General features: G+C 31.3%; 1 pseudogene; it reads right to left on the reverse strand.

Moving 5' to 3' along the window:
• Positions 1–7,684: 7,684 nt before the first annotated feature.
• LOC109459310 (protein downstream neighbor of Son pseudogene) lies at positions 7,685–8,929 on the reverse strand (annotated as a pseudogene).
• Between the last annotated feature and the right edge of the window lie 201 nt (positions 8,930–9,130).

Below are 9,130 nucleotides of genomic sequence, written 5' to 3' on the forward strand. Positions count from 1 at the left end.
ATAACAGCTGCAAGACATGAAGAGTGCCAGTTAAAAGACAGCAGCAGATATGACAAAAATAAAGTGCAGTTAATAACGATATTAAAAATACAAAGCAAATAGAATTCAGTAATGGATTGAATATAGTATTGTCTTCCAATCATAGGAGAAATGAAATACGTTTGTGAAATTTTCTATTTTATGTGAACTGTTACATCAACTCAATGTAGAATATGATAAAACATATTTTAATTTCTTGAAAAATCTATCATACATATAACAAACACGCATAGATAGACACATATAAATAAAGGCTTAGAATGGAATATTAGAAACACTATCAGAAAAAAAAAAAAAAACACCCTGCTTTATTTATTTATTTTTATTTTTTTCAGTCTCATTGATTTCTCAGTACGTACGTTTGGTTATTACACTCTCCTTAGACTTCTTTCATACTAAATGATAAAGGTTGTTTGATTTCCCCCTTTGTCTGACTAAACTCACCATCATGGTTGTCATCCAGTCTCATTGATTTAAATACCATTTCATTCCTGATGACTCTCAAATGTCTGCCTCCCAACAAGATTTGCCTCTTGAAATCCTGTCTTCCATATTTAACTAGCCTTTCCGCTTAGATGTCTAAAGACAACTCACATCTTCAAAAAACATATATCCAATATGTGATCTTATTAACATGACTATTACAACCTTTTCCAAATCACATTATAATTACCATGGAACATTGCCGTAGCTTCCTGTTTGAAAACCTATATTCAAGTTTTTAATGCTATATAGCAAATCACCCAACAATGTAATGGTGCAAAGCAATAATTCCATTATGCTTGTGGATTCTGTGGGCCAGGAATTAAGGAATATCTCAAATGGGCAGTTTGAATCCCTCCTCTCCTATTTACATGGTTATTTTCTATACCTTATAGCACTGGCTGTGTATTTTAAATGTAACGTTGAACAAAAGCGGTGAGTTTGAATATCTCTGCTTTGTCTCAACTATTAAAGGAGAATCAGTATTTGACCACTAAATATGGTGTAAATTGTAAGTTTTTGTTACATTTCTTTATTCAGGTTAAGGAAGTTCCAATATATTTTTAGTTTGCTACGATAGTCTTATCATGAATAGATGCTGAAGTATCATATTTTTATTCAGTTGATAAATTAAATTATGTTCACTGATATCTCAATGTTATATCAACCTTACATTCTTTCAGTAGAACAGAAAATGTTCCAAATGACAGACTGGATAACTAGTTCCAATTTCAGAAAAACTCACAGAGGAAAACAATGCAGAGGGGAACTCTACTTTTTTCCTAGTTTATCATTTCTATCATATGCAGATATAGACAAGATTATTTAGAGGATCAACGAAACAAAATTGTATAATTACATGATTTATTATAGAATACAACTCATCTTAAGTCAATGACAGAAGCATCAAGTATAGAATATCATGGAAGATCTCAAATAATCTGGCTTATATTTATATATTTGTATAATCCTATACACGTCCTGTCTCTTACTTTAGCCAGAATTTCTCCTTTTATGCTCCGAAGGCAATGTGCTACTTACATTTGGACCCTATTAGCCTTTTATATCCACATCTTTTTATTAATGTATTATTAAAATATGGGAAATCAAAATAATTTGGTCTTCTTTATAACTGTAGTTTGTATCTGTTCAGTCCTTATAAATGACCACTCTACTCTGTAGTTTAATTCCACTTTGGTTTTTGTGATTAAAAATATTTGCAGAACTAGACTTTCTAAGATTGCATTTAACCAGTTGATCTGGTTTCCTCCCACACTTTATAAATTATTTAGTGCAAGATGTTTTTTGTTTTTTGTTTCAGAGTTTTACTTATTTTTTAAAAAAGTATATTTGGACATTGAGACATATATATCTGTTTTTTGTTTGTTTGTTTGTTTTTAAATCAACCCCCTTCAATCTATTCCCTACTATTCCTTGATAATGTCCTATATTTTGTATTTTTTTGTTCTCTCACTGAATATTATAATAGACAGATACTGGATTTCCTGGTTCTCTAATTCTTTCTTTATCTGTCTTTTATTCAGTGTTTTATTTCACATTGTGTTATATCTTTCACTTGATATTTCAACTCTTTAATTGATTTATGGCCATTGATTTTTTAACTTGTTTTTCCTATTAGAATTTCTGAATCATGACTTTAGTAAGATCTTGAGAATTGATAAACACAAGTGGCCAATAATCCTATGTTATTAAAAGTCTACTGGAAAAAAGCAGAGTACATAATTCTGATGGGCAAAAGAAAGATGGATATTTATTATATATCGAACTGGAAAATGGCAACAGGCATTAACTGTCATGAGATAATAGTCATATACATTACTGCATTTGAGTCTACAACAGGTCGTGGGAAGGACAATGATACAATATCTAAAATAATAACTCTTTAAAAAATTACATTTGTTTTGCCTCTCATGAAACTGGTTAGCAAATACAGAATATTAAAATATTTGATACTTAGTGAGTAAATTAATGAACCTTTTTCATTATATTTATTTAATAGTTCAAAAACACCATTGCATTGACTTGTTTTGGAATCTAGTTCATGAAAGTATGTCACATTGATTATATCAAGGTGTATAATAATATTTTAATAATGTATAATACTTTATACCACTTAAACATTTAACATGTTTATAAATAGAAGATATATAAAGTAAAACTAATAATTAATAATATTTTGTTGAGTCACCTTTATATAATGATGTATGTACCCAGCTTTGCTTGTATTTAAGTTGTGAACATTTCCCAAAGTCAGTAAATTTGTTTGAACAAATTATTTTTAATACCTGTAAACACTTCTGTCATCTATATCAACCTGACTTTTCCAATATAATTTTCACCTTTTACATCACTTTTGTCATCTCTAAACTTTGCTATTATAAATAGAAATTAGAATTACACAAATTATAATAAAACATATTCTATTATAGTCACAAATATCTTATGTAAAACTTTTCCATACATATTGATATATTTGCCAAAGTGTGTATAGAACAAAAGAAACAAGTTATCTTGTGTTAAATTTCTTGGTTTATGCTCAAAGAGCTTGCTTATACAAATCTCATCAGAATTAAACTTAATTACATGTAATTGTATTAGTATAGGAAAATTACACTTCATTTGAATTCACTTCATTGCATTTTATATGTATATTGGTCTAAAATATACTTTAATAAAATCAGCTATTTAAAAATATAACTTTCAATTTTCACTTATTAATTTTTGAAAATAATTTCAGAGAAATATACAAAATATCCAACACGTACTATTCAAAGAGAATTCTCATTAATTTCCTTACTTGAGTGATCATGCATTTACTCAGGAGTTCAGTAAAGCTTATCACGATATGCTTGTGTATGTGAGGCTTTTTGGAGTACCTCAACATGAAGTTTCATGGTTTGTTTGTAAACATTTGTTTTAGAGATAGAAATTGTCATCATGAAAATAGAGTTCTACCAGACAGATAATGAAAAACAACATCACTCTTCCATCTCTTACCTCTATAATTCCCATTTTCCATTTTACTAGCTAAGAACTAGTGACCCTGATTTCTTGCAATCAAATGACTAACCCTAAATTCATTTTTGCCTCCTACATTTTCTCATTCCCTGGTGTTTTTATATCAATAAAGAAAAACACAATATGTAATTAAGAAAATTCGGTAACATGGGAAAAAGAAGTCAATGTTTGAACACTATCGTGTACATGCATATTAGGTAAGTGCAGGCAATATTATTTGCCTTATTTGTGCATTAATGGAAGACCGAGCTATTTTTTAATGACCCACTTTTGTTAACTGATCAGCTCTAATGAGAATATTAAAATTCTTTGGTTTTAGTTTAAATGCTAATATTCTATTCAGACATTTGAAACACTGTTTACATTATAATTTATATTTGTTTAAAATTATGACAATCACCTCATTCTTGAGCATAAAAGAGCATTGATTTTTTCCCTCTTAAGTAGGAAAAATTTCCACATTAAAAACAATAACATCCTGAAATATCACTTTAAAATATGAAAAACTAGAAATACAATGTGAGATTTTGTTATTGTTTACAACAATAAAGTGGGCAAAAATTATTTGTCACACAATAAGGAATGCAGGTAGATAAAAACATAAAAGTCTGTAGCATCAAATTCTCCAAAGTTGATTTTATCCTAACCAGCCACACCTTGCCTCAAAATCCCAGAGGACATTTATGAACAGGCAGTGAAGTGTGACTACATCATATTTTAATTCTATTTTGATATTTAACTCCAAAAATAAATAGAAAATGTGACTGGGCAATGATTTTGCATAGCAAGATCTCGTGTTATCCAGGAGATACAAACTTCAGTAGGAAGGGTTGCCTTTGTCTATCCCGGGCTCACAAACTTAAAATGGGGATCAAATGACATAATTGAAAAGAAAACAAATCCTAAATACATTTTAAGATTTCCCAAAATGGCTTAGGAAAATGTGAGTGCACACCACATGTATCCAAAAGTCAACCTCTATAAAAAATTAGCCGCAGAAAGAATACCTAGTCAAGGCAGAGGGAAATACACAGATCCTGACCCACTGTTGATGCTCAGGGATAAAACAGGAGAAAAATAAAATAGGAACCTTTGTAAATGTAAGCCAAAACGTATCCTGCCTGACTGACAGATTGACTGACTAAATAGTGGAGGTTTTTTTGTTTGTTTATTTGTTTGTTTGTTTGTTTTCTCTTCTTCTTCTGTAACTCTAGGGGAATTAACAGCTGAGTTGTTGTATTTTAGGAGTATGGCTAATTTCCAGGATCTGGGTTGGAGTAATAAGAATCATGGACTGTCAGAGAAATCAAACACTTTTTGGAGTCACTTCCTTGTCAGAGTCACTGTTTCTATTTGACTCAGGACTTTTAAGCATTTGATGTTGTTCCTAAAAGCCTATGAGATGAATTAGAGGAAAGTTATGAATAAATTAATGTTAAAGTTAATTTTAGCCAAGACAAGTAGCTATGCTAAAGAGTTACGTAGTGTACATAAGATAATAGCAGAGTCAAATTCATGTTTCCACACGGAAACAAAAGTCCTGTAAAATATGTCTTAATTTCCTTGTATTAATACATGTACCTTAAAAGTCTCCATCCCTCAGTCTATTTTAATATTCTACTTCAATAATGAATCTACTTTCCTCATTTCCAAAGTTGTATTATTACTTAAAAACTCTCTCCTTGTAGCTTAGTTTTTCAAAGTGCCTAGAATTATGATACACAATTTCCTGGCCTGAACTCAAACTTCTTTAAAGAGCTCTTTAATTATTTTCTTTTTTTTTTTTCCTACCTCTCATTCTTTTCTCAAGTCACTGCACTTTGAGTTTCATTTTCCCCTTGTCACCAACATTATTATGTTTTGATTACTGATAACTTCCATGTTAAGAAATGCCAGTGTCTTCCTTTGTGTTACAATATTGAACAACTTTCCACCATTATTTGATGCAGAAGATAGTTCATATTTTCTTGAAATATTTTAATATTTACTTTCAAGATACCAATAGTGTGCTTTTTCTTGCTCTCCTTATTAATGTTTTTTAAAAATTATTTATAAACCTTTTATTTAAGAAAATTTGATATATTTATATCAATATAGAAATATATATATATATATATATATATATATATATATATATATATATATATACACAAATATGCATATTTATAAGCACATTAAATACTACTGTGCCATAACAGCAGATCATACTTTACAACCCTTAACACAATTTTATATGGAACACAAAATAAGCTCATCTGACTTACCATACATTGAAAATACATTGAAGGATTTGAGAATACAAGGATTGTAAATAAGTAGGAAATAAATTAAGGTGGAAGTATCAACTATCAGCTTGGTGTTCCAGATGTGGTCTACATTTGTTTTCTACTTTTGTACAACTAGAACCTGCTAATAATCTTTTTTTTTTTTTTTTTTTTAATTAAATTTACTGGGGTGACAATTGTTAGTAAAGTTGCACAGGTTTCAGATGTACAATTCTGCAATACCTCTATATATCACATTGTATGTTCACCACCCAGAGTCAGTTCTCCTTCTATCACCATATATTTGATCCCTTATACCCTCATCTACCACCTCTTACCCCACACCCGCTGGTAACCACTAAACTATTGTCTATGAGTTTTGTTTCTTCATTTCTTTGTCTTGTTCTTTTGTAGTTTTCAGTTTTATGTACCACATATCAGTGAAATCATAGGTTCTTGACTTTTTTGTCTGACTTATTTCACTTAGCATTGTAATCTCAAGATCCATCCATGTTGTCGCAAATGGTCCTATTTCATCTTTTCTTATGGCAGAATAGTATTCCATTGTGTATATATACCACAACTTCTTTATCTATTCATCTATCAAAGGACACTTTGGTTGTTTCCATGTCTTGGCCACCATAAATAAAGCTGCAATGAACATCAGAGCATATATATCTTTACGGATAAATGTTTTTAGATTCTTTGGGTAGATACACAAGAGAGGGATTGCTGGGTCACGTGGTAATTATTTTTAATTTTTTGACAAATCTGCATACTGCCTCCCATAGTGGCTGCATCAAACGTCATTGTCATCAACAGTGTCTGAGAGAATTGGAAAGCCACGTGCAAAAGAATGAAACTAGACTATTATAAGTCACTGTGTACCAAAATTAACTCAAAATGGATCTAAGACCTAAACATAAGGCCTAAAACAATAAACTGCATAGAAGAGAACATAGGAACTAAACTTATGGACATTGGGTTCAAAGAGGATTTTATGAATTTGACTTCAAAGGCAAGGGAAGTAAAAGCTGAAATAAGTGAATGGGACTGTATCAAACTAAAAAGCTTCTGCACAGGCAAAGAAACCATTGACAAAATAAAGAGGCAATCAACCAAATGGGAGAAGATTTTTGCAAACAATGCCTCTGATAAGGGACTAATATCCAAAATATATAAGGAACTCATACAATGCAACAATAAAACAATCCATTTAAAAAATGGGCAGAGGACCTGAATAGACATTTCTCCAAAGAGGATATACAAGTCGCCTACAGACATATGAAAAATTGTGCAACATCACTAATCATCAGAGAAATGATAATCTTAACTAAACTGTTAAAATGATACAGTTTTTCCCTGATGCCAGTAGTTAAAATGCAATGAGACATGTAGTTGCTACTGTTAGCCTCGCCTTCCCATTTGCAAGGAAACACTGACATTAACTCAGTTTTTCTACTTAGTTCATAAGTTGTAGAGATCCAGAATTTTTATTCAAATTATTTGATATTTTTTGAAAAGTACTTTGAGTTATCTTTATATATGAATATGAAGATAATCCTAAAGTAGTAAAAACAGACAACTTCCTTTTAAAACCTTAATCCTACTGCTTGGTCCATGTAATAAAAGTAAATGTTAAAAGTTACTGTTCACAAACAACCTTTGAATGTTTTGTTATATTCCTGTCTTTTAACTTCCAAAATAAACCTTAAAGCCAAAATTATAAGTATCTTTAATTTCCTTGCTAGAAGCCTTTTTTTTTTCCCTCAAAAATTTATTTTATGTTTATTTTAGCGTTCAGGTCTCCAACTGTAAATCTAATCACTCATTTTCACATGCCTTTATGGAAATCATCTTTATGATGATTTCACCAATAGTGGTGTTTGAATAAATTGGCCCAGAGTCCTCAGGTGTCTCCTATAGGTAATAAGCTGCTCATGAGCAGCCTCCTTATCCAGTCCTTTATCCACTGGCAGACAGATAATAATTACAGCAGTTGTCTCACGTCTATACAGTCCTGCAGAAAAAAGCCCATTATGTGAGGATTTGAGTAGCATGGTCAAATCATATAGAGAATGAGGCATGATAGGACCTGTAATTTCCAAACTAAATTGATTATCCAGGAAAAGCTTGTGTTTTAACATTTACACTTCATGCCTGATGCATCTGCATTATGGCACCTTATAAAACTAGCTCTAAGGGACATGGTGTTGGTGGAAGTCCTGCCTGTGTATCCAGGTATCAACTGAATTTTTACAATCAATTTTTTAAACAATAGCAATGTAAAGGTGTTGATTCCTTTCACTAATACAACAGACTTAGGTCTGTGATCCACTTGTATTTCATGTTTCTCGTTACATAGATTGATAGAGAGTGTGTCTGTTTCTTTTGTTTGTTTGTTTGTTTGTTTTGTTTTGTTTTTTAAATTTTGCACACCCATTTATTTATTTCATCCAGAAAAAAACTGTCTTCTTTTTCCTCATCACTGATTACCCGCTCTTCCTCCTGCCCCAAGGTTGTTCCAGATGCTTTCTTTTCATGGCCATTTTCTTTTATTAAAGGCAGAGAAAATTTAACACCTTCTTTTTTTTATAGGTTCTCAGACCTCTAGTTGCAAAAGATATGAGAGCTGGGATTATATCCTTTCCTGTTAATCCCGCTGCACTAAACAGAATACTAAAGTGATAAATTCAAATGTAGAGATATGGGAAAATTGTGTCTTCGGCAGATTATATATAGAAGTAAAGCTCCCAGACCAGTCAGTCATTAAAATGTGTTATAGGATTTCATCATTTCAACAAAGAATTGACCTTCTAGCATTTTTTCTGTAAATTGAAATAAGTGGGAACAATAGTAGCCAAGGTCAGGTATGATGGAGCAAATAGGTAAGGCTCTACTGGAAAGTACAGTGGAAAGTTTACACATTGAGGCAATGTAACTTCTGTTGCCCTCTAATGTTGGAGAGACATTGAGCCTCTTCCTGTGCTTTCAAATGATCTTCTGGGTAAAGGGTAGAGTAGGGTGAAAAGGAGTGGGATTTTAATATTTTAGTCTACAGGTTACTCAATGCTTTCTGTGGATGGAATATCATGTTTGGACATTTCTTGCAGGATCTGCCCTAATTCAGTAATGGTTTCCCTTTTGAAATCTATGTATAAATATTGGTAAAAGCAAGGGCTCAATTCTGCTTTTTCCTTTTCTTTGCTATCTATTTTCTTTCTATAAATACTTTCCTATGGCTCATATTATATCCCAAAGACTCTCAAATTTGCATCTTTGATCTCATGAGACTTGTATATCCA

The sequence above is a fragment of the Rhinolophus sinicus genome, chromosome 17 (genome assembly GCF_057876585.1).
Source record: "Rhinolophus sinicus isolate RSI-liver-muscle chromosome 17, RSI-T2T, whole genome shotgun sequence".
NCBI classification, from domain to species: Eukaryota; Metazoa; Chordata; class Mammalia; order Chiroptera; family Rhinolophidae; genus Rhinolophus; species Rhinolophus sinicus.